We start from the raw sequence: 25,663 nt of genomic DNA, 5'->3' as shown, positions 1-25,663 counted from the left end.
TTCCTCTGGCTCTCTCTGTGCTTTCCTCTGGCTCTCTGTGCTTTCCTCTGGCTCTCTCTGTGCTTTCCTCTGGCTCTCTCTGTGCTTTCCTCTGGCTCTCTGTGCTTTCCGCTGGCTCTCTCTGTGCTTTCCTCTGGCTCTCTCTGTGCTTTCCTCTGGCTCTCTGTGCTTTCCTCTGGCTCTCTCTGTGCTTTCCTCTGGCTCTCTGTGCTTTCCGCTGGCTCTCTGTGCTTTCCTCTGGCTCTCTCTGTGCTTTCCTCTGGCTCTCTCTGTGCTTTCCTCTGGCTCTCTGTGCTTTCCTCTGTCTCTCTCTCTGTGCTTTCCTCTGGCTCTCTGTGCTTTCCTCTGGCTCTGTGCTTTCCCCTTGCTCTCTCTGTGCTTTCCGCTGGCTCTCTCTGTGCTTTCCTCTGGCTCTCTGTGCTTTCCTCTGGCTCTCTGTGCTTTCCCCTTGCTCTCTCTGTGCTTTCCGCTGGCTCTCTCTGTGCTTTCCTCTGGCTCTCTGTGCTTTCCTCTGGCTCTCTCTGTGCTTTCCTCTGGCTCTATCTGTGCTGTCCTCTGGCTCTCTGTGCTTTCCTATGGCTCTCTCTGTGCTTTCCTCTGGCTCTCTCTGTGCTTTCCTCTGGCTCTCTGTGCTTTCCTCTGGCTCTTTCTGTGCTTTTCTCTGGCTCTCTGTGCTTTCCTCTGGCTCTCTGTGCTGTCCTCTGGCTCTCTGTGCTTTCCTCTGGCTCTCTCTGTGCTTTCCTCTGGCTCTCTCTGTGCTTTCCTCTGGCTCTCTGTGCTTTCCTCTGGCTCTCTCTGTGCTTTCCTCTGGCTCTCTCTGTGCTTTCCTCTGGCTCTCTGTGCTTTCCGCTGGCTCTCTCTGTGCTTTCCTCTGGCTCTCTCTGTGCTTTCCTCTGGCTCTCTGTGCTTTCCTCTGGTTTTCTCTGTGCTTTCCTCTGGCTCTCTGTGCTTTCCGCTGGCTCTCTGTGCTGTCCTCTGGCTCTCTCTGTGCTTTCCTCTGGCTCTCACTGTGCTTTCCTCTGGCTTTCTGTGCTTTCCTCTGGCTCTCTCTGTGCTTTCCTCTGGCTCTCTGTGCTTTCCTCTGTCTCTCTCTCTGTGCTTTCCTCTGGCTCTCTGTGCTTTCCTCTGGCTCTCTGTGCTTTCCCCTTGCTCTCTGCTTTCCGCTGGCTCTCTCTGTGCTTTCCTCTGGCTCTCTGTGCTTTCCTCTGTCTCTCTCTCTGTGCTTTCCTCTGGCTCTCTGTGCTTTCCTCTGGCTCTCTGTGCTTTCCTCTGGCTCTCTGTGCTTTCCATTTGCTCTCTCTGTGCTTTCCGCTGGCTCTCTCTGTGCTTTCCTCTGGCTCTCTGTGCTTTCCTCTGGCTCTCTCTGTGCTTTCCTCTGGCTCTCTCTGTGCTTTCCTCTGGCTCTCTGTGCTTTCCTCTGGCTCTCTCTGTGCTTTCCTCTGGCTCTCTCTGTGCTTTTCTCTGGCTCTCTGTGCTGTCCTCTGGCTCTCTGTGCTTTCCTCTGGCTCTCTCTGTGCTTTCCTCTGGCTCTCTCTGTGCTTTCCTCTGGCTCTCTGTGCTTTCCTCTGGCTCTCTCTGTGCTTTCCTCTGGCTCTCTCTGTGCTTTCCTCTGGCTCTCTCTGTGCTTTCCTCTGGCTCTCTGTGCTTTCCTCTGGCTCTCTCTGTGCTTTCCTCTGGCTCTCTGTGCTTTCCTCTGGCTCTCTGTGCTTTCCGCTGGCTCTCTCTGTGCTTTCCTCTGGCTCTCTCTGTGCTTTCCTCTGGCTCTCTGTGCTTTCCTCTGGCTCTCTCTGTGCTTTCCTCTGGCTCTCTCTGTGCTTTTCTCTGGCTCTCTGTGCTGTCCTCTGGCTCTCTGTGCTTTCCTATGGCTCTCTCTGTGCTTTCCTCTGGCTCTCTCTGTGCTTTCCTCTGGCTCTCTGTGCTTTCCCCTTGCTCTCTCTGTGCTTTCCGCTGGCTCTCTCTGTGCTTTCCTCTGGCTCTCTGTGCTTTCCTCTGGCTCTCTCTGTGCTTTCCTCTGGCTCTCTCTGTGCTTTCCTCTGGCTCTCTGTGCTTTCCTCTGGCTCTCTCTGTGCTTTCCTCTGGCTCTCTCTGTGCTTTTCTCTGGCTCTCTGTGCTGTCCTCTGGCTCTCTGTGCTTTCCTCTGGCTCTCTCTGTGCTTTCCTCTGGCTCTCTCTGTGCTTTCCTCTGGCTCTCTGTGCTTTCCTCTGGCTCTCTCTGTGCTTTCCTCTGGCTCTCTCTGTGCTTTCCTCTGGCTCTCTCTGTGCTTTCCTCTGGCTCTCTGTGCTTTCCTCTGGCTCTCTCTGTGCTTTCCTCTGGCTCTCTGTGCTTTCCTCTGGCTCTCTGTGCTTTCCGCTGGCTCTCTCTGTGCTTTCCTCTGGCTCTCTCTGTGCTTTCCTCTGGCTCTCTGTGCTTTCCTCTGGCTCTCTCCGTGCTTTCCTCTGGCTCTCTCTGTGCTTTTCTCTGGCTCTCTGTGCTGTCCTCTGGCTCTCTGTGCTTTCCTATGGCTCTCTCTGTGCTTTCCTCTGGCTCTCTCTGTGCTTTCCTCTGGCTCTCTGTGCTTTCCTCTGGCTCTTTCTGTGCTTTCCTCTGGCTCTCTGTGCTTTCCTCTGGCTCTCTGTGCTGTCCTCTGGCTCTCTGTGCTTTCCTCTGGCTCTCTCTGTGCTTTCCTCTGGCTCTCTCTGTGCTTTCCTCTGGCTCTCTGTGCTTTCCTCTGGCTCTCTCTGTGCTTTCCTCTGGCTCTCTCTGTGCTTTCCTCTGGCTCTCTGTGCTTTCCGCTGGCTCTCTCTGTGCTTTCCTCTGGCTCTCTCTGTGCTTTCCTCTGGCTCTCTGTGCTTTCCTCTGGTTTTCTCTGTGCTTTCCTCTGGCTCTCTGTGCTTTCCGCTGGCTCTCTGTGCTTTCCTCTGGCTCTCACTGTGCTTTCCTCTGGCTTTCTGTGCTTTCCTCTGGCTCTCTCTGTGCTTTCCTCTGGCTCTCTGTGCTTTCCTCTGTCTCTCTCTCTGTGCTTTCCGCTGGCTCTCTCTGTGCTTTCCTCTGGCTCTCTGTGCTTTCCCCTTGCTCTCTCTGTGCTTTCCGCTGGCTCTCTCTGTGCTTTCCTCTGGCTCTCTGTGCTTTCCTCTGTCTCTCTCTCTGTGCTTTCCTCTGGCTCTCTGTGCCTTCCTCTGGCTCTCTGTGCTTTCCTCTGTCTCTCTGTGCTTTCCCCTTGCTCTCTCTGTGCTTTCCGCTGGCTCTCTCTGTGCTTTCCTCTGGCTCTCTGTGCTTTCCTCTGGCTCTCTCTGTGCTTTCCTCTGGCTCTCTCTGTGCTTTCCTCTGGCTCTCTGTGCTTTCCTCTGGCTCTCTCTGTGCTTTTCTCTGGCTCTCTGTGCTGTCCTCTGGCTCTCTGTGCTTTCCTCTGGCTCTCTCTGTGCTTTCCTCTGGCTCTCTCTGTGCTTTCCTCTGGCTCTCTGTGCTTTCCTCTGGCTCTCTCTGTGCTTTCCTCTGGCTCTCTGTGCTTTCCTCTGGCTCGCTGTGCTTTCCGCTGGCTCTCTCTGTGCTTTCCTCTGGCTCTCTCTGTGCTTTCCTCTGGCTCTCTGTGCTTTCCGCTGGCTCTCTCTGTGCTTTCCTCTGGCTCTCTCTGTGCTTTTCTCTGGCTCTCTGTGCTGTCCTCTGGCTCTCTGTGCTTTCCTATGGCTCTCTCTGTGCTTTCCTCTGGCTCTCTCTGTGCTTTCCTCTGGCTCTCTGTGCTTTCCTCTGGCTCTTTCTGTACTTTCCTCTGGCTCTCTGTGCTTTCCTCTGGCTCTCTGTGCTGTCCTCTGGCTCTCTGTGCTTTCCTCTGGCTCTCTCTGTGCTTTCCTCTGGCTCTCTCTGTGCTTTCCTCTGGCTCTCTCTGTGCTTTCCTCTGGCTCTCTGTGCTTTCCTCTGGCTCTCTCTGTGCTTTCCTCTGGCTCTCTCTGTGCTTTCCTCTGGCTCTCTGTGCTTTCCGCTGGCTCTCTCTGTGCTTTCCTCTGGCTCTCTCTGTGCTTTCCTCTGGCTCTCTGTGCTTTCCTCTGGTTTTCTCTGTGCTTTCCTCTGGCTCTCTGTGCTTTCCGCTGGCTCTCTCTGTGCTTTCCTCTGGCTCTCTCTGTGCTTTCCTCTGGCTCTCTCTGTGCTTTTCTCTGGCTCTCTGTGCTGTCCTCTGGCTCTCTGTGCTTTCCTATGGCTCTCTCTGTGCTTTCCTCTGGCTCTCTGTGCTTTCTTCTGGCTCTTTCTGTGCTTTCCTCTGGCTCTCTGTGCTTTCCTCTGGCTCTCTGTGCTTTCCGCTGGCTCTCTCTGTGCTTGCCTCTGGCTCTCTCCGTGCTTTCCTCTGGCTCTCTGTGCTTTCCGCTGGCTCTCTCTGTGCTTTCCTCTGGCTCTCTCTGTGCTTTCCTCTGGCTCTCTGTGCTTTCCTCTGGCTCTTTCTGTACTTTCCTCTGGCTCTCTGTGCTTTCCTCTGGCTCTCTGTGCTGTCCTCTGGCTCTCTGTGCTTTCCTCTGGCTCTCTCTGTGCTTTCCTCTGGCTCTCTCTGTGCTTTCCTCTGGCTCTCTCTGTGCTTTCCTCTGGCTCTCTCTGTGCTTTCCTCTGGCTCTCTGTGCTTTCCTCTGGCTCTCTCTGTGCTTTCCTCTGGCTCTCTCTGTGCTTTCCTCTGGCTCTCTGTGCTTTCCGCTGGCTCTCTCTGTGCTTTCCTCTGGCTCTCTCTGTGCTTTCCTCTGGCTCTCTCTGTGCTTTTCTCTGGCTCTCTGTGCTGTCCTCTGGCTCTCTGTGCTTTCCTATGGCTCTCTCTGTGCTTTCCTCTGGCTCTCTGTGCTTTCTTCTGGCTCTTTCTGTGCTTTCCTCTGGCTCTCTGTGCTTTCCTCTGGCTCTCTGTGCTTTCCGCTGGCTCTCTCTGTGCTTTCCGCTGGCTCTCTGTGCTTTCCTCTGGCTCTCTGTGCTTTCCTCTGGCTCTCTGTGCTTTCCTCTGGCTCTCTCCGTGCTTTCCTCTGGCTCTCTGTGCTTTCCGCTGGCTCTCTCTGTGCTTTCCTCTGGCTCTCTGTGCTTTCCGCTGGCTCTCTCTGTGCTTTCCTCTGGCTCTCTGTGCTTTCCGCTGGCTCTCTGTGCTTTCCTCTAGCTCTCACTATGTTTAAATGCTAAATATTGGATCATAATCTGATTTGGACATTTATACAAAAACAACAGTTACTCTGAAAAAGCCACTGACTAACTCAAAGTCACAGCTGCCTTGGGGCCGCCTAACATGTGGCTGTCAATCTGCCCCAATGACCTTTCCTCCCTCCACCTGAGTCACGCTCAGTGTGTTGCTCAAGGGCAAATAGCACGGTCCAAACCAGCATCTTTCCTTCAGTGAGTTCATCCTCTGCACGAGCTGCAGGAGCTGGACAGTTCTTAACGATGTCTTAACGATGATTGTTCTGACCTCTTGCTCTGGGGTTTAGGGTGCGATTCTGAGGCTGACGAGCTTCTCTGGACAGAGCGGTCAGGACGACAGGGGGGGGTCTCTTCTCACCTGTCAGGAGACTGCTGTGTGTGGGTGCCAGGCTCAGAGCAGAGCAGCTGTACGCACTAATGATCTCTGCTCTGTGGTGCAGTGAGGACGGACTGTGTTAACTGGGGGCCCCGGGGCCCTTCATGCCCGTTACACCTGCATTACAATAAAGACTCATTTGAAATCATCTTTTGAGTCCACACTTTAGATGGACTGAAAATAGTCACATGGTCAAGATGTTTAGCTGCCCAGCATGCTTCACTCCCTGACACGACCTGCAGAGGGCGCACACACTGAGCATGCTTCACTCCCTGATATGACCTGCAGAGGGCGCACACACTGAGCATGCTTCACTCCCTGATACGACCTGCAGAGGGCGCACACACTGAGCATGCTTCACTCCCTGATATGACCTGCAGAGGGCGCACACACTGAGCATGCTTCACTCCCTGATACGACCTGCAGAGGGCGCACACACTGAGCATGCTTCACTCCCTGATATGACCTGCAGAGGGCGCACACACTGAGCATGCTTCACTTCCTGATATGACCTGCAGAGGGCGCACACACTGAACATACTTCACTCCCTGATGTGACCTGCAGAGGGCGCACACACTGAGCATGCTTCACTCCCTGATGTGACCTGCAGAGGGCGCACACACTGAGCATGCTTCACTCCCTGATGTGACCTGCAGAGGGCGCACACACTGAGCATGCTCCACTTCCTGATATGACCTGCAGAGGGCGCACACACTGAACATGCTTCACTCCCTGATATGACCTGCAGAGGGCGCACACACTGAACATGCTTCACTCCCTGATGTGACCTGCAGAGGGCGCACACACTGAACATACTTCACTCCCTGATGTGACCTGCAGAGGGCGCACACACTGAGCATGCTTCACTCCCTGATGTGACCTGCAGAGGGCGCACACACTGAGCATGCTTCACTCCCTGATGTGACCTGCAGAGGGCGCACACACTGAGCATGCTCCACTTCCTGATATGACCTGCAGAGGGCGCACACACTGAACATGCTTCACTCCCTGATATGACCTGCAGAGGGCGCACACACTGAACATGCTTCACTCCCTGATATGACCTGCAGAGGGCGCACACACTGAACATGCTTCACTCCCTGATATGACCTGCAGAGGGCGCACACACTGAATGGACTGTTTAGCAAGCTTTATTCGTGAGTTATTTGGCGCTCAGACCCCGGCGGAAGACGTTGCAATCATGGGCCCTCCATGATCTATTTGTATTAGATGTCTCCCCCCGCAGCCTGGAGCCTGGTGGTGGTAGATGTGAAGAGGAGGTAGAGGATGAGGGGAATGTAGAGGAGGAGCTGGGGAGGTGGTGGGTCGCAGTACGGTTTGAGCGGCCGAGCCATCTGCCTGAGGGCTTAAATGCGACCGCCTGGTGCTGATTGGGAGCAGGGAGGAGTCACTGGGAGCGTTGATTGGGGATGAGGAGCGGGGGCCATGGTACAGACGCCCCCTGACCTTTCACCCTACTTCTTTGGCCAGGAAAAGCTGCATAACCTCTTTGGGATAAGCGCAGAAACCTGGGAGAGTCCATGGTGAAGTGAGGGATCTGACTCTCACAGACGGACAGGCCACGCCCAGGCCACGCTTGAGTGCGATGATGGCGCTGGGGAGAGGGGTCCTTCCATGGTGGCCTTGATGTAGATGGGTGGAGTAAGGTCTTCCAGGCTTAATTTACGCAGGCTTCATTTATGATGTAATTAATAAAGTGTAACAAAAACATTGGCAGGATGTTATAATAGTGATGGGTATGGACACTGTGTCGGGCTGTCACTCAGGGCTCAGACACTCGTGCGAGTAATGGCCGCGCTGCGTTACTACAGCATCTGGGCCCAAAATAAATCTTCCATTGAGCCTCAATGCATTTCTGAGGAAACAGACTGCTCGTATCAGCTGACAGCGCCACCTACAGCTTTCACAAAGGTTGGATTTTGAAGGGACTCACAACATGGACCATCCATATCAACAATGACAAACCCTGGTTCACACCCAAACTGAGGCTGAGGCGGCAGAAGGAGGCAGTGCACAGGGCCGGAGATAGAGGGTGCTACAAAGATGCAAAGTACAGGTTCAGCAGGAGGTGTCGAGAGCTAGATCTCAGTACAACACGCGTCTGAAGTAGCAGTTCTCTGACCACAACCCTGTGGACGACGCCATCAACCTGGCTCTCCACTTCACCTGCAGCACCTGGACCCCGGGAACCTGCACCAGGATCCTGTTTGTGGACTTCAGCTCTGCATCAACACCACCTCCTGCTCCAGGACAAGCTCTCCCAGCTCAACATGCCTGACTCCACCTGCAGGGGGAGCACTGACTCCACCTGCAGGGGGAGCACTGACTCCACCTGCAGGTGGAGCACTGACTCCACCTCCAGGGGGAGCACTGACTCCACCTGCAGGTGGAGCACTGACTCCACCTGCAGGTGGAGTCAGTGTGCAGCTGGGGAAGAATGTCTCAGACACTGGGACTATCAGCACAAGAGCTCCACAGGGCTGAGTACTTTCCCCCCTGCTCTTCTCACGACTCCATAAAACTGGTCCAGTTTGTGGACGACACCACCCTCATCACCATGACGACACCACCCTCATCGGGCTCATCTGGGATGGGGATGAGTCCGTCTACAGGAGGTGGAGCGGTAACAACCTCGAGCTCAACGCCCAGAAGACACAGCCCCCCCTCACCATCTCAGACCCCCCATCTCCACTGTGGACCTCTTTCTCCACACCACCATCACCAGGACCTCAAGTGGGAGGAGCCACCATCACCAGGACCTCAAGTGGGAGGAGCCACCATCACCAGGACCTCAAGTGGGAGGAGCCACCATCACCAGGACCTCAAGTGGGAGGAGCCACCATCACCAGGACCTCAAGTGGGAGGAGCCACCATCACCAGGACCTCAAGTGGGAGGAGCCACCATCACCAGGACCTCAAGTGGGAGGAGCCACCATCACCAGGACCTCAAGTGGGAGGAGCCACCATCACCAGGACCTCAAGTGGGAGGAGCCACCATCAGCTCCTCATCAAGAAGCTCCAGCAGAGGATGAACTTCCTGCAGCAGCTGAAGAAAGACAAACTGACAGAGGAGATGATGGTGCAGTTCTACACGGCCATCATTGAGACCATCCTCACCTCCTCCATCACCTCCTCCATCACCTCCTCCATCACCTCCTCCATCACCTCCTCCAGCACCTCCTCCATCACCTCCTCCATCACCTCCTCCATCACCGGGTGGTACACTGGAGCCACAGCCAGGGACAAACAGAGACTACAACGCCCTCTGATGAGAAGGTGATCGGCTGCAGACTTCATCTCTGCAGGACCTGTACGTCTCCAGGACTCTGGGACGAGCAGGTCGGATCACAGCCCACTCCTCTCACCCTGGACACGGACTATTTGAGCCACTCTCCTCAGGCAGGAGGCCACTCCCCTCAGTCAGGAGGCCACTCCCCTCAGGCAGGAGGCCACTCCCCTCAGGCAGGAGGCCACTCCCCTCAGGCAGGAGGCCACTCCCCTCAGGCAGGAGGCCACTCCCCTCAGGCAGGAGGCTACGGTCCAATTGGACCAGAACCTCCCTCCAGTTTCTTTCCCTCTGCTGTTGGACTCATGAACACTTCTTAAACACTGTCACTTCAACCATTTTAATCACTCACTGTTCACGTTCTGCACCACATATGTAAACCAGTACAACTGTAAATTTGTGTACATATTAAGCCTATTTTAAATTTGTATTCTTATTTTTTGTCTTATAGCTTCTTGTTATTTTTATCCCATAGCAGATATAAATTGTTTGTCTTTTGACTCATTCATTGTTCATTGTTTTATGTTGTTCTGAATCACCAGGACAAGTTCTTTTGTTTGTGAATTCTGTTCATTGACAACAGCAATAAACATTTTCTGATTCTGATTCTGAAATCCTTTTTTATTAATTGCTCAAAATGCTGAAGTTAGATTTAAAAGGGTGCGTACCTATGTTCCCCATTTCCTATGGACTGGGGAACTACGGTACCCCGAAACAACGGTTCCTGATATTTTTAATAGATCCAGGTGTTCCCTGGGGCCATTACGCCCCAAAACGGAGCATAAGGGGCCAGCTGTACCGGGAAACATAAGTATGTGCACATTTACAGAAGTCCCGCTTTCCCCCGCGACTGATAAGGATTAGATAACCTTTATTTGTCTTACAATGGGGAAATTCCAGGGTTGCAACACAGAGGAGGTACAGAAGTATAATAATAAAAAACATGCTTGTAGAAAAACTCTTATAAAAAAAACTCTTTTACTCTTAATAAAACTAATAGTAACACTCTTATTTACAGCTTTTTTAGCACATGATTCTGAAGCTGATTGACACGTGTTCAGGGCAGTGTTTGTGTCGAGTGACAGCAGCAGAAGGACAGAGGGTGAAACGTCTCCTTCACACAGCGAGGGTGGATCAGTCACTGAAGCTGCTCTCCAGAGTGGACAGAGTGTCCTGCAGGGGACAGAGTGTCCTGCAGGGGGCGACACTCATGGTCCAGCATAGATGTGAGTTTAGCCAGGAGCCCTCTGTCCCCCACCTCCTGCACCGAGTCCAGAGACCTGATGCGTAACAGTAAAACTCCTGTGGCCAATGAGCTGTATTTGTTGTGTTGTTCATTAATGGTTTAAATAACTAGTCCGGAGCCGCTTCAGTTCTTAATCCATGCATGTAGTTGAGTCTCGGCCTGATGTCTTGGATCCCACGGTTCCACATCCCCAAAAGTTGTGCAGAAATGTCTTGTTAAACAGTTTAACTTCAGCGTCCTGAGCCACAAACGCACGAGCGCAGACTGTGAACTTTTGCACTGATCACTTGTTCCAGAAGGTTCGGTCACACTTTTAGAGATGCATTGTGACTGTGAGCTGCAGTCTGGACCACGCACGCGCTGCCTTGAGAAATGTGGATTGAAGCTGCGCAGGCTTTGACTGCAGGACACAGGTGAGAGTCGTGCACCTTTACGCACAGATGCCTCCAGATCATAGAAGTCCAACTTCTTTTACATATTCTGAATTATTATGTTATTCTATGCCTGATAAAATAATGTAGGACAGCTGATCCTCCTCCCCAGGCTTTGTGTCTGGGTTTTAGTGTTGCTTCCCTCTTGTAGTGACACGCCCAGATCCGCTGCTGCCTCGTCCCTACAGCGGGATTGAACAACACGTGTGGACAATCGCTGGGTCGGGATTCTTCTGGATATTTCTTTAACTTACATGTTTACAAGCGCCATCTTGGATTCATCTTCCAGCTCTTATTATAGTTCCATGGTGTCACTTTAAGTCATGTGACCAACACGTCTTGGCCTGTGTCAGACGCGTCGCTGAAGCTGCAGCTGCTCGAGTCACTGTGTGGCTTTGTTCTGTGGAATAATTGGGATCTTTCACGAGAATTACCTCTGCCAGCTGTATTTTATCATCATTTTAACAATTATTTCCAGTCACTGTATTTCTTCTATAACAGCGTACTTTATTGTATTTTCTTTATTAATAAGACTGATTTAACTTCTCACCAAATGATCTCTTATTCTGATTCAGTGTTCACAGAAGTCCCAACACAGTCCACACAGAAATACCCATAACCACTTTATAATAACTCATCTTTTAATAGCCGTAATGAAGCATGGACAGTTCAGGTTGAGTAAGTACTACTACCCTAACACCTAACTACTTAAGTAGTTGTTAAACTATTTGTTCATTATGAATTCAATCTTTATTCATCTCTTATTAAGGCTGATTAAGGTGTAATTAGTATAACGTGGGACGTGATTCACACTGATGTCGACAAGTGAAAGCACGACGTCCTGCACTGAATATATTTATCTATGATTTATTTAGTCCAAGTCAGAATCAAAAGTGTTCTTTTCATGTGTGATCCTGAGTATAATGTTTCATGTCGTACGCTGCAGGGCATCATGGGAAGTAGTTCAGTGAGCTCTCCAGGCACCACATGGTGCTGGAGATCTTCAGGGCCAACAGCTGTTTACTGGAGACACTTTATTATTCATCACAGCCATTAGAGAATGTTGAATTCATATTCATACAAAACAATGCATTGTCCAGTTTCCATGATGGATTGTGTAACGTTGGAGAGGTTAAGAACCCCTTTTCCAGTTAAAACGTTTAAAGTCTGGCAAAAACAAGGAAGGAGACCAAGGAAAGTAATCGTATAAAATGTGCAACGTTTTGTATAAGATTATTTATTTTGAAAAGACAATTGAGCATAAATGTACTGAATGTTGTGGTAATCTGTTGTGTAGAGATGTTTCATTAGGACCGTGACCCACATCATCTAAAGAGGGCACTAAACCTCATGGTCTACTCAAGAACATGACAATCCTCCACTGGCTCCTCCACGGGCTCCTCCAGGGGCTCCTCCACTGGCTCCTCCACGGGCTCCTCCAGGGGCTCCTCCACGGGCTCCTCCACGGGCTCCTCCACGGGCTCCTCCAGGGGCTCCTCCACTGGCTCCTCCACGGGCTCCTCCAGGGGCTCCTCCAGGGGCTCCTCCACGGGCTCCTCCACGGGCTCCTCCACTGGCTCCTCCACTGGCTCCTCCACGGGCTCCTCCAGGGGCTCCTCCACTGGCTCCTCCACTACTCCTCCACGGGCTCCTCCAGGGGCTCCTCCACTGGCTCCTCCACGGGCTCCTCCAGGGGCTCCTCCACTGGCTCCTCCACTGGCTCCTCCACGGGCTCCTCCAGGGGCTCCTCCACTGGCTCCTCCACGGGCTCCTCCAGGGGCTCCTCCACTGGCTCCTCCACTGGCTCCTCCACTGGCTCCTCCAGGGGCTCCTCCACTGGCTCCTCCACGGGCTCCTCCACGGGCTCCTCCAGGGGCTCCTCCACTGGCTCCTCCACGGGCTCCTCCAGGGGCTCCTCCACTGGCTCCTCCACTGGCTCCTCCACGGGCTCCTCCACGGGCTCCTCCAGGGGCTCCTCCACTGGCTCCTCCACTGGCTCCTCCACTGGCTCCTCCAGGGGCTCCTCCACTGGCTCCTCCACGGGCTCCTCCACGGGCTCCTCCACGGGCTCCTCCAGGGGCTCCTCCACTGGCTCCTCCACGGGCTCCTCCACGGGCTCCTCCACGGGCTCCTCCACGGGCTCCTCCACTGCTCGTTCTCTGTAGCAGGAGGAGCCGACGAGGCTGAGTGGAGCATGATGTGAAGTGGCTCTCCCTTTCTGTGGGTGTGCACTGACCCGCACTGACCCGCACTGACCCGCACTGACCCGGCCTACTTCTCCCACTGAAGGTCTGATCCACAGCCCCAGTGTGATCTGCTAACAAGGCTGTCCAGCACCAAGGTTAAACAAGCAGCTCCATGGGTCACATGCTGCTGACCAGTGACCAGTGGGGGAGGGAGAGCAGCAGAGGCAGTGGTGGCAGGAATACTCAAATACTCATGTAAAAGTGTAGGTAGCACATACAAATCAACTTAAGTAAAAGTATTGGAGTATGAAAATATATTCAATGTGGTGACTTTGTAAAGAATTGTGCCGATCTTTGTCCACCAAGGTCAATGTCTTCATTTTGTGTTTGTGTATTTGGAGCTGGGACTTGAACTCAAAAGCTTTCAGCAGAATTTCATTTCATTTCACAAACTGCTCAAAATGACTTCCTTTTAACTCCAGTTCAGAAATGCAGAAAGTGGAGCAGAAAGTACAGATAGCTGCTCTCAGATAAGTAGAAGTAAAAAGTACCCACTCGGACCACTAAGTACAAATGTACTGATACGAAAAATGTAAACAAAATCACTTTTACTTTTGTAAATAGTCACTTTACACGACTGGACAAAGAAAGTGAATGTATTTACATGTAAACATTCTGTAAGTGTACCTGCCATACTGTGTACAGCGAGGAAAGTATTTGAACACCCTGCGATTTGCACGTTCTCTGAGGCTCTGATCTGACAGGTCCATCGCAGGTGCATTGTATGATTTTTAAATATTTTATATTATGTTATTGCTGCTAATACGTATATGGACACCACAATTCTTGCTGATTGCAGCAAGAATTCTTGTTCTCAAAGACCTGTTATTTTGCCTTTAAAAAGTCGACCTCTGCTCCACTTATTCATCTAAATGAGTCGCTCCTGTTTGAGCTCGTTAGCTGCATAAAGACACCTGTCCCGCCCACAATCAGACTCCGCCCACTGCCATGGACAAGACCAAAGAGCTGTCAGAAGACCCCAGATACTGAACTGTAGACCTTCACAAGGCTGGAAAGAGCTGCAGGCGATTGACAAGCAGCTTGTGAAGAAAGATCAACTGTTGAAGTAATTGTTAGAAAATACAAGAGTCTAAAGATGATGTCACTCTCCCTCTTACGGAGGCTCCATGAGGATCTCACCTCGGGGGGCTCAATGATGATCAGAAAGGTGAGGAATCAGCTCAGAACTACAGGAGGAGCTGGTCAATGACCAGAAGCGAGCTGGAACCACAGGTTCAAAGGTTACTATGGTAACACACTGCATCGTCATGGTTTAAAATCATGCATCACACATTCTCCTGCTTAAGTCAGCACATGTCCAGACCTGTCTGAAGTTTGACCATCAGGATGATCCAGAGGATCATGGGAGAAAGTCATGTGGTCAGAGGAGACAGAAATAGAGCTTTTTGGTATAAATTCCACTCGCCGTGTTTGAAGGAAGAAGAAGGATGAGGACCATCCCAACTGTGAAGCACGGGGGAGGAAACATCACGCTTTGGGGGAGGAAACATCATGCTTTGGGGGAGGAAACCTCATGCTTTGGGGGAGGAAACATCATGCTTTGGGGGAGGAAACATCATGCTTTGGGGGAGGAAACATCATGCTTTGGGGGAGGAAACATCATGCTTTGGGGGACGAAACCTCATGCTTTGGGGGAGGAAACATCATGCTTTGGGGGAGGAAACATCATGCTTTGGGGGAGGAAACATCATGCTTTGGGGGAGGAAACATCATGCTTTGGGGGAGGAAACATCATGCTTTGGGGGACGAAACCTCATGCTTTGGGGGAGGAAACATCACGCTTTGGGGGAGGAAACATCATGCTTTGGGGGAGGAAACATCATGCTTTGGGGGACGAAACCTCATGCTTTGGGGGAGGAAACATCATGCTTTGGGGGAGGAAACATCATGCTTTGGGGGAGGAAACATCATGCTTTGGGGGAGGAAACATCACGCTTTGGGGGAGGAAACATCATGCTTTGGGGGTGGAAACATCATGCTTTGGGGGTGGAAACATCATGCTTTGGGGGAGGAAACATCATGCTTTGGGGGAGGAAACATCACGCTTTGGGGGTGGAAACATCATGCTTTGGGGGTGGAAACATCATGCTTTGGGGGTGCTTTTCTGCACAGGGGACAGGACGACTGCACTGTATTAAGGAGAGAATGATTGGGGCCATGGATTGTCAGATTTTGGGCAACAATTTCCTTCCTTCAGTCAGAACGTTGAAGATGGGGCGTGGCTGAGTCTTCCAACATGACAATGACCTGATGCACACAGCCAGGAGAACCAAGGAGTGGCTCCATAAGAAGCATCTCAAGGTTCTGGAGGGGTCTACCCAGTCTCAGACCTAAATCTAATAGAACATTTCTGGAGGAGCTGAAAGTCTGTGTTGCTCAGCAACAGTCCTGAAACCAGACAGATCTAGAAAAGATCTTTGTGGAGGAGTGGCCAGTATCGCTGCTGCAGTGTGAGCAAACCTGGTCCAGAACTTCGTCTTATTCAAAAATCATGTCATGTTTTAAAATTCTGTCTCTCACAGTGGAAATGCACCTACGATGAAAAATTCAGGCCCCTCCATAATGTCTAAGTGGGAGAACTTGCAAAATCGCAGGGTATTCAAATATTTACTCTCCTCACTGTATATTTGCCCATGACTGTTAGATTTGTGGTATTATTTGCTTTTGGGTTGTTATTGATTGTTTTTGGGAGTCCCCACTGTTATTTTATGTTTGCGCCCTGGAAAGACATCTCAGTCCAGAAATGTGCAGTGCAGCTTTATAGTTTAGACAACATAAAGACAAGCAGGTAATGTACATACCCCACCCCCACAAGAAACATGTCATAGTGTAGCGTTAAAATGCCGTACATGATAGGAAACTGTTGTAAATTCATAGTATTATCTCCTAAAGTACACACAAAATGCTCCATACAATTCAAGTTATTTTGAATACATGAGTGTCACTGCCCCATTTTCCAAATAGAAAGTAATTGGGTCGACCAACAGATCGATTTTTGCTCACATTGTGTTTTTCTTGTTTTCCAGATGGTTTTCCTTGGCCGCTCCACAACAGCTTTTCAAGTCGTCCAACATGACCCCGCCCTGGCAGTGGAGGGAGAATTCCACCACCATCTCAGAGACACACTGGTCTCTGCTTTTCTCCTCCAGGCTGTCACTCCACCAAACACAACCTGATCTGTTTTGGTTATTATTCCCCAATTGTAACGCTCCGGAAAACCTCATCGTTATAACCTTTGCTTTCTCTATCGTATCTGTTATTGTCAGTGACACTAGGAGCACATGATTAAGGTATAAAACATGCAACTGAAGGGTTAACGCAGTAGCATTTGTCAAAGTTGTAGCGTTTGAAGCTCGCAGCAGTGTTTGGCGGATAGATAATTAGCTTTGGGAGTGTGTCTATGGCTCGTAAAGTGTATCTTACAGCAAAGAAACCTGTATTTTAGACCCAGATTGTTGTTCTTGTTGTTATTGTTCTTGTCCTACCCGCTATGTTTAGTCCTTTGTTTAACACCCAGTTTTAATCCTAAGGGCTGTTTCATAAAACAGGTTTACTTTCTAAGTTAGGCTCAAATGGCTGAGTCTGTGTTATTTGTGTGTCTTAAAGGGGGTTTGGTGGATGTGGGCGAGTCCTTTCCATTGCCTTGTATTGAGTGAGTTGAGGGAGAGCGCGACTGGAGCGTGACTAAATGTAATACAACTCTTGAGTTAGAATTTGTTTTTAAAAACAATACTATTTTACAAATGGAAAGAAGTCATAAATGTCTGTATGGGTAATCAGGGTAATCAGGGTAATCGGGGTAATCAGGGTAATCGGGGTTATCGGGGTAATCAGGGTTATCGGGGTTATCGGGGTAATCAGGGTTATCGGGGTTATCGGGGTGATCAGGGTTATCGGGGTTATCGGGGTAATCAGGGTTATCGGGGTTATCGGGGTAATCAGGGTTATCGGGATTATCGGGGTAATCAGGGTAATCGGGGTTATCGGGGTAATCAGGGTTATCGGGGTTATCGGGGTAATCAGGGTTATCGGGGTTATCGGGGTAATCAGGGTTATCGGGATTATCGGGGTAATCAGGGTAATCAGGGTTATCGGGGTTATCGGGGTAATCAGGGTTATCGGGGTTATCGGGGTAATCAGGGTTATCGGGATTATCGGGGTAATCGGGGTTATCGGGATTATCGGGGTAATCAGGGTAATCAGGGTTATCGGGGTTATCGGGGTTCATGTGCGACCAAAGATTGGGCCCGTGCGATTGAATGAAATCTTTCTTTGATTAAATCTCGTTCGAATCAGCTGTGAGTGGTTGTTCGTGTCTCTCTAACTCTGAATTCAAAGATCCAAACTCTCTAATATTACTCGTTATTGATCAGCAGCTTGTGATATATTCCTGGTTCTAGTCAGGACTAATGTGATGTACTTCCTGGTTCTAGTCAGGACTAATGTGATGATACTTCCTGGTTCTAGTCAGGACTAATGTGATGGTACTTCCTGGTTCTAGTCAGGACTAATGTGATGTACTTCCTGGTTCTAGTCAGGACTAATGTGATGATACTTCCTGGTTCTAGTCAGGACTAATGTGATGTACTTCCTGGTTCTAGTCAGGACTAATGTGATGATACTTCCTGGTTCTAGTCAGGACTAATGTGATGGTACTTCTTGGTTCTAGTCAGGACTAATGTGATGTACTTCCTGGTTCTAGTCAGGACTAATGTGATGGTACTTCCTGGTTCTAGTCATGACTAATGTGATGTACTTCCTGGTTCTAGTCAGGACTAATGTGATGTACTTCCTGGTTCTAGTCAGGACTAATGTGATGTACTTCCTGGTTCTAGTCAGGACTAATGTGATGGTACTTCCTGGTTCTAGTCAGGACTAATGTGATGTACTTCCTGGTTCTAGTCAGGACTAATGTGATGGTACTTCCTGGTTCTAGTCAGGACTAATGTGATGTACTTCCTGGTTCTAGTCAGGACTAATGTGATGTACTTCCTGGTTCTAGTCAGGACTAATGTGATGATACTTCCTGGTTCTAGTCAGGACTAATGTGATGGTACTTCTTGGTTCTAGTCAGGACTAATGTGATGTACTTCCTGGTTCTAGTCAGGACTAATGTGATGGTACTTCCTGGTTCTAGTCATGACTAATGTGATGTACTTCCTGGTTCTAGTCAGGACTAATGTGATGTACTTCCTGGTTCTAGTCAGGACTAATGTGATGGTACTTCCTGGTTCTAGTCAGGACTAATGTGATGTACTTCCTGGTTCTAGTCAGGACTAATGTGATGGTACTTCCTGGTTCTAGTCAGGACTAATGTGATGTACTTCCTGGTTCTAGTCAGGACTAATGTGATGTACTTCCTGGTTCTAGTCATGACTAATGTGATGGTACTTCCTGGTTCTAGTCAGGACTAATGTGATGTACTTCCTTGTTCTAGTCATGACTAATGTGATGGTACTTCCTGGTTCTAGTCAGGACGAATGTGATGTACTTCCTGGTTCTAGTCAGGACTAATGTGATGGTACTTCCTGGTTCTAGTCATGACTAATGTGATGGTACTTCCTGGTTCTAGTAAGGACTAATGTGATGGTACTTCCTGGTTCTAGTCAGGACTAATGTGATGTACTTCCTGGTTCTAGTCAGGACTAATGTGATGGTACTTCCTGGTTCTAGTCAGGACTAATGTGATGTACTTCCTGGTTCTAGTCAGGACTAATGTGATGGTACTTCCTGGTTCTAGTCAGGACTAATGTGATGTACTTCCTGGTTCTAGTCAGGACTAATGTGATATACTTCCTGGTTCTAGTCAGGACTAATGTGATGGTACTTCCTGGTTCTAGTCAGGACTAATGTGATGTACTTCCTGGTTCTAGTCAGGACTAGTGTGATGGTACTTCCTGGTTCTAGTCAGGACTAATGTGATGTACTTCCTGGTTCTCGTCAGGACTAATGTGATTTACTTCCTGGTTCTAGTCAGGACTAATGTGATGGTACTTCCTGGTTCTAGTCAGGACCCGAGCAGCAACGTTCTGGATGAACTGCAGCTGTTTTACAGCTCGTTTGGAGAGACCAGTGAGCAGGCCGTTACAGTAGTCTAATCTACTGGAGACAAACGCATGGATAAGTCTCTACAAATCTGGTGTGGACACTATATTTTTTAATTTTGGCAAAGCTCCACGGGCTCCTCCACGGGCTCCTCCACGGGCTCCTCCACTGGCTCCTCCACGGGCTCCTCCACGGGCTCCTCCACTGACTCCTCCACGGGCTCCTCCACTGACTCCTCCACAGGCTCCTCCACAGGCTCCTCCACGGGCTCCTCCACTGACTCCTCCACGGGCTCCTCCACTGGCTCCTCCACGGGCTCCTCCACTGACTCCTCCACGGGCTCCTCCACTGGCTCCTCCACGGGCTCCTCCACTGACTCCTCCACGGGCTCCTCCACGGGCTCCTCCACTGACTCCTCCACGGGCTCCTCCACGGGCTCCTCCACGGGCTCCTCCAGGGGCTCCTCCACGGGCTCCTCCACTGACTCCTCCACGGGCTCCTCCACTGGCTCCTCCACGGGCTCCTCCACTGACTCCTCCACGGGCTCCTCCACGGGCTCCTCCACGGGCTCCTCCACTGACTCCTCCACGGGCTCCTCCACTGACTCCTCCACGGGCTCCTCCACTGACTCCTCCACGGGCTCCTCCACGGGCTCCTCCACGGGCTCCTCCACGGGCTCCTCCACGGGCTCCTCCAGGGGCTCCTCCACGGGCTCCTCCACTGGCTCCTCCACGGGCTCCTCCACTGACTCCTCCACGGGCTCCTCCACGGGCTCCTCCAGGGGCTCCTCCACGGGCTCCTCCACTGACTCCTCCACGGGCTCCTCCACTGGCTCCTCCACGGGCTCCTCCACTGACTCCTCCACGGGCTCCTCCACGGGCTCCTCCACGGGCTCCTCCACTGACTCCTCCACGGGCTCCTCCACTGACTCCTCCACGGGCTCCTCCACTGACTCCTCCACGGGCTCCTCCACGGGCTCCTCCACGGGCTCCTCCACGGGCTCCTCCAGGGGCTCCTCCACGGGCTCCTCCACTGGCTCCTCCACGGGCTCCTCCACTGACTCCTCCACGGGCTCCTCCACGGGCTCCTCCACGGGCTAGGTGAGACATTTTGATCATAACCCAACCAAAAGGACAACAAAAGGTCTAAAGTTCTTTTACCAGATTGTAAAGGAGAATCATCTGAAGAGCTTTGAGGAGCTGAAAGAATCATTTGACTTAGAGAAAAAGGACTTCAGAGGTCTTTACAAGGAGTTAATTTCTTGGTTATAACTAAGAAATTCAAAAGAAGGATGACCATGATGCCTTGATTAAATCTTATAAATCTGAACTTTCAATGGGGAAAATATCTAAATTAAATAAATGTATTAACAATCTGTGAACTCTACTGACACATAAAGGGTCAATGGGAAAGAGAGGGTCACTTTGTTCTGGAGGATGAAGAGTGTGAAAGTATAAGTACATCTCACTGGAGAACCACAGGAGAGGATGTTTGGAGGCAATTCTGTTGGGAAAGTGTGTCTGGTTTCTTTCTAACTGGACAGAATTTATAATGGACATTTGACAAATTGAAAAAAGTCATATTTACACTCAATCTGAAAATGGACAAATTCAAATTGACAATTCACTCGCGTATTAGTTTTATTGATTTGTGGGATGTGTTTTGAGATATGTCTGTTTTTCTTCCTCTGGTCGTATTTTGATTGTTTTTTTCATGTTTGTACATCTTTTTTTGTTTTTATTTTTTTATATATATGAAATAAAAAAAAATCTTCATTTAAAAAAAAAAAACTGGTAAACTGAGTTATTGCCAAAAATGATGGAGGGAAAACTATTAAAAAAAAGAAAAAAAGTTAGTAAAACATTTTCATTCATCATCTATGTCTACTATCATGACGTCATGGTCTACTATCATGACGACATGGTCTACTATCATGACGTCATGGTCTACTATCATGACGTCATGGTCTACTATCATGACGACATGGTCTACTATCATGACGTCATGGTCTACTATCATGACGTCATGGTCTACTATCATGACGTCATGGTCTACTATCATGACAACATGGTCTACTATCATGACGTCATGATCTACTATCATGACGTCATGGTCTACTATCATGACGTCATGGTCTACTATCATGATGTCATGGTCTACTATCATGACGTCATGGTCTACTATCATGACGTCATGGTCTACTATCATGACGTCATGATCTACTATCATTAAGTCATGGTCTACTATCATGACGTCATAGTCTACTATCATGACGTCATGATCTACTATCATTAAGTCATGGTCTATCAAATCAAATCAAATCAATTTATTTTTGTAAGGCCCAAAATCACAACAACAGTTGCCTCTGAGGGCCACAGGGAGAAATGAATCAACAATGTCTGTGGTGGCGATGGAGTCAGACAATGTCTGTGGTGGCGATGAAGTCAGACAATGTCTGTGGTGGCGAGGGACGATGTCCCAGGGTCCTCTGTCCTTAGACTCTCCTTCTCGGCCAGGAAAAACTACAAAAAAAACCTCTTTGGGAAAAAAGCGTAGAAACCTGGAGGAGTTCCAGTGAAGGAGAGATCCGACTCTCACAGACGGACAGACGGACACAAGGAGACTGGAGCTGGACCCACTCTTCAGGCAGAAGAGGGACCGTCTGAGTCGAGCTGGACCCACTCTTCAGGCAGATGAGGGACCGTCTGAGTCGAGCTGGACCCACTCTTCAGGCAGAAGAGGGACCGTCTGAGTCGAGCTGGACCCACTCTTCAGGCAGAAGAGGGACCGTCGGAGGCGAGCTGGACCCACTCTTCAGGCAGAAGAGGGACCGTCGGAGGCGAGCTGGACCCACTCTTCAGGCAGAAGAGGGACCGACTGAGGCGAACTGGAGCCACTCTTCAGGCAGATGAGGGACCGTCCACACAGGGCAGGGACCACTTCACCAGGGGAGGGGCATCTGGGTCCACAGGTCCTCAGGAGTGAGAGAAAGAAAAGAAGGCGGTGAACAGTTTGCAAGTGGAATCAAAAAATAAATATTGTCTACTATAATGACGTCATGATCTTCTATCATGACGTCATGGTCTACTATCATGACGTCATGGTCTACTATCATGACGTCATGGTCTACTATCATGACGTCATGGTCTACTATCATGACGTCATGGTCTACTATCATGACGTCATGGTCTACTATCATCACGTCATCGTCTACTATCATGACGTCATGATCTACTATCATGATGTCTTGGTCTACTATCATGACAACATGGTCTACTATCATGACATCATGACGTTATGGTCTACTATCATAACGTCATGTCTACTATCATGACAACATGGTCTACTATCATGACATCATGACGTTATGGTCTACTATCATGACGTCATGTCTACTATCATGACAACATGGTCTACTATCATGACATCATGACGTTATGGTCTACTATCATGACGTCATGTCTACTATCATGACGTCATGGTCTACTATCATAACGTCATGGTCTACTATCATGACGTCATGGTATACTATCATGATGACATGGTCTACTATCATGACGCCATGGTCTACTATCATGACGTCATGGTCTACTATCATGATGACATGGTCTACTATCATGATGTCATGGTCTACTATCATGATGTCATGATCTAGTATCATGAAGACATGGTCTACTATCATGACGTCATGATAGTAGACCATGCCGTCAGGGTCTACTATCATGACAACATGGTTTACTATCATGACGACATGGTCAACTATCATGACGTCATCGTCTACTATCATGACGTAATGATCTACTATCATGATGTCATGGTCTACTATCATGACGTCATGGTCTACTATCATGACGTCATGGTCTACTATCATGACGTCATGATCTACTATCATGATGTCATGGTCTACTATCATGACAACATGGTCTACTATCATGATGTCATGGTCTACTATCATGACTTCATGGTCTACTATCATGATGACATGGTCTACTATCATGACGTCATGGTCTACTATCATGACGTCATGGTCTACTATCATGACGTCATGGTCTACTATCATGACGTCATGGTCTACTATCATGACGTCATGATCTTCTATCATGACGTCATGGTCTACTATCATGACAACATGGTCTACTATCATGACGTCACGGTCTACTATCATGACGTCACGGTCTACTATCATGACGTCATGGTCTACTATCATGACGTCATGATCTTCTATCATGACGTCATGGTCTACTATCATGACGTCATGATCTACTATCATGAAGACATGGTCTACTATCATGACGTCATGATAGTAGACCATGACGTCATGGTCTACTATCATGACGTCATGATAGTAGACCATGATGTCATGGTCTACTATCATGACGTCATTGTCTACTATCATGATGACATGGTCTACTATCATGACGTCATGGTCTACTATCATGACTTCATGGTCTACTATAATGATGACATGGTCTACTATCATGACGTCATGGTCTACTATCATGACGTCATGGTCTACTATCATGACGTCATGGTCTACTATCATGACGTCATGGTCTACTATCATGACGTCATGGTATACTATCATGATGACATGGTCTACTATCATGACGCCATGGTCTACTATCATGACGTCATGGTCTACTATCATGACAACATGGTGTACTATCATGACGTCATGGTCTACTATCATGATATCACGGTCTACTATCATGACGTCATGGTCTACTATCATGACGTCATGGTCTACTATCATGATATCACGGTCTACTATCATGACGTCATGGTCTACTATCATGACGTCATGGTCTACTATCATGACAACATGGTCTACTATCATGACGTCATGGTCTACTATCATGATATCACGGTCTACTATCATGACGTCATGGTCTACTATCATGACATCATGGTCTACTATCATGACGTCATCGTCTACTATCATGACGTCATGATCTACTATCATGATGTCATGGTCTACTATCATGACAACATGGTCTACTATCATGACGTCATGGTCTACTATCATGATATCACGGTCTACTATCATGACGTCATGGTCTACTATCATGACGTCATGATCTTCTATCATGACGTCATGGTCTACTATCATGACGTCCTGATCTACTATCATGAAGACATGGTCTACTATCATGACGTCATCATAGTAGACCATGACATCATGGTCTACTATCATGACGTCATGATAGTAGACCATGATGTCATGGTCTACTATCATGACGTCATTGTCTACTATCATGATGACATGGTCTACTATCATGACGTCATGGTCTACTATCATGACTTCATGGTCTACTATAATGATGACATGGTCTACTATCATGACGTCATGGTCTACTATCATGACGTCATGGTCTACTATCATGACGTCATGGTCTACTATCATGACGTCATGGTATACTATCATGATGACATGGTCTACTATCATGACGCCATGGTCTACTATCATGACGTCATGGTCTACTATCATGATGACATGGTCTACTATCATGACGTCATGGTCTACTATCATGACGTCATGGTCTACTATCATGATGACATGGTCTACTATCATGACGTCATGGTCTACTATCATGACGTCATGATCTACTATCATGAAGATATGGTCTACTATCATGACGTCATGATAGTAGACCATGACGTCATGGTCTACTATCATGACGTCATGATAGTAGACCATGACGTCATGGTCTACTATCATGACAACATGGTCTACTATCATGACGTCATGGTCTACTATCATGACGTCATGATCTACTATCATGATGTCATGGTCTACTATCATGACAACATGGTCTACTATCATGACGTCATGATCTACTATCATGACGTCATGGTCTACTATCATGATGACATGGTCTACTATCATGACGTCATGGTCTACTATCATGATGTCATGATCTACTATCATGACGTCATGGTCTACTATCATGACAACATGGTCTACTATCATGACGTCATGATCTACTATCATGACGTCATGGTCTACTATAATGATGACATGGTCTACTATCATGACGTCATGGTCTACTATCATGATGTCATGATCTACTATCATGACGTCATGGTCTACTATCATGTTGTCATGATCTACTATCATGACTTCATGGTCTACTATAATGACATGGTCTACTATCATGACGTCATGGTCTACTATCATGACGTCATGGTCTACTATCATGACGTCATGGTCTACTATCATGACGTCATGGTCTACTATCATGACGTCATGGTCTACTATCATGACGTCATGGTATACTATCATGATGACATGGTCTACTATCATGACGCCATGGTCTACTATCATGACGTCATGGTCTACTATCATGACAACATGGTCTACTATCATGACGTCATGGTCTACTATCATGATATCACGGTCTACTATCATGACGTCATGGTCTACTATCATGACGTCATGGTCTACTATCATGATATCACGGTCTACTATCATGACGTCATGGTCTACTATCATGACGTCATGGTCTACTATCATGACAACATGGTCTACTATCATGACGTCATGGTCTACTATCATGATATCACGGTCTACTATCATGACGTCATGGTCTACTATCATGACATCATGGTCTACTATCATGACGTCATCGTCTACTATCATGACGTCATGATCTACTATCATGATGTCATGGTCTACTATCATGACAACATGGTCTACTATCATGACGTCATGGTCTACTATCATGACGTCATGATCTACTATCATGAAGACATGGTCTACTATCATGACGTCATGATAGTAGACCATGACGTCATGGTCTACTATCATGACGTCATGATAGTAGACCATGACGTCATGGTCTACTATCATGATGACAT

This window comes from Eucyclogobius newberryi, unplaced genomic scaffold (assembly GCF_026437365.1).
Source record: "Eucyclogobius newberryi isolate DKJ021-1_F unplaced genomic scaffold, fEucNew1.0.hap1 SCAF_10, whole genome shotgun sequence".
Taxonomy (NCBI): domain Eukaryota; kingdom Metazoa; phylum Chordata; class Actinopteri; order Gobiiformes; family Gobiidae; genus Eucyclogobius; species Eucyclogobius newberryi.
This window is presented reverse-complemented; position numbering follows the sequence as displayed.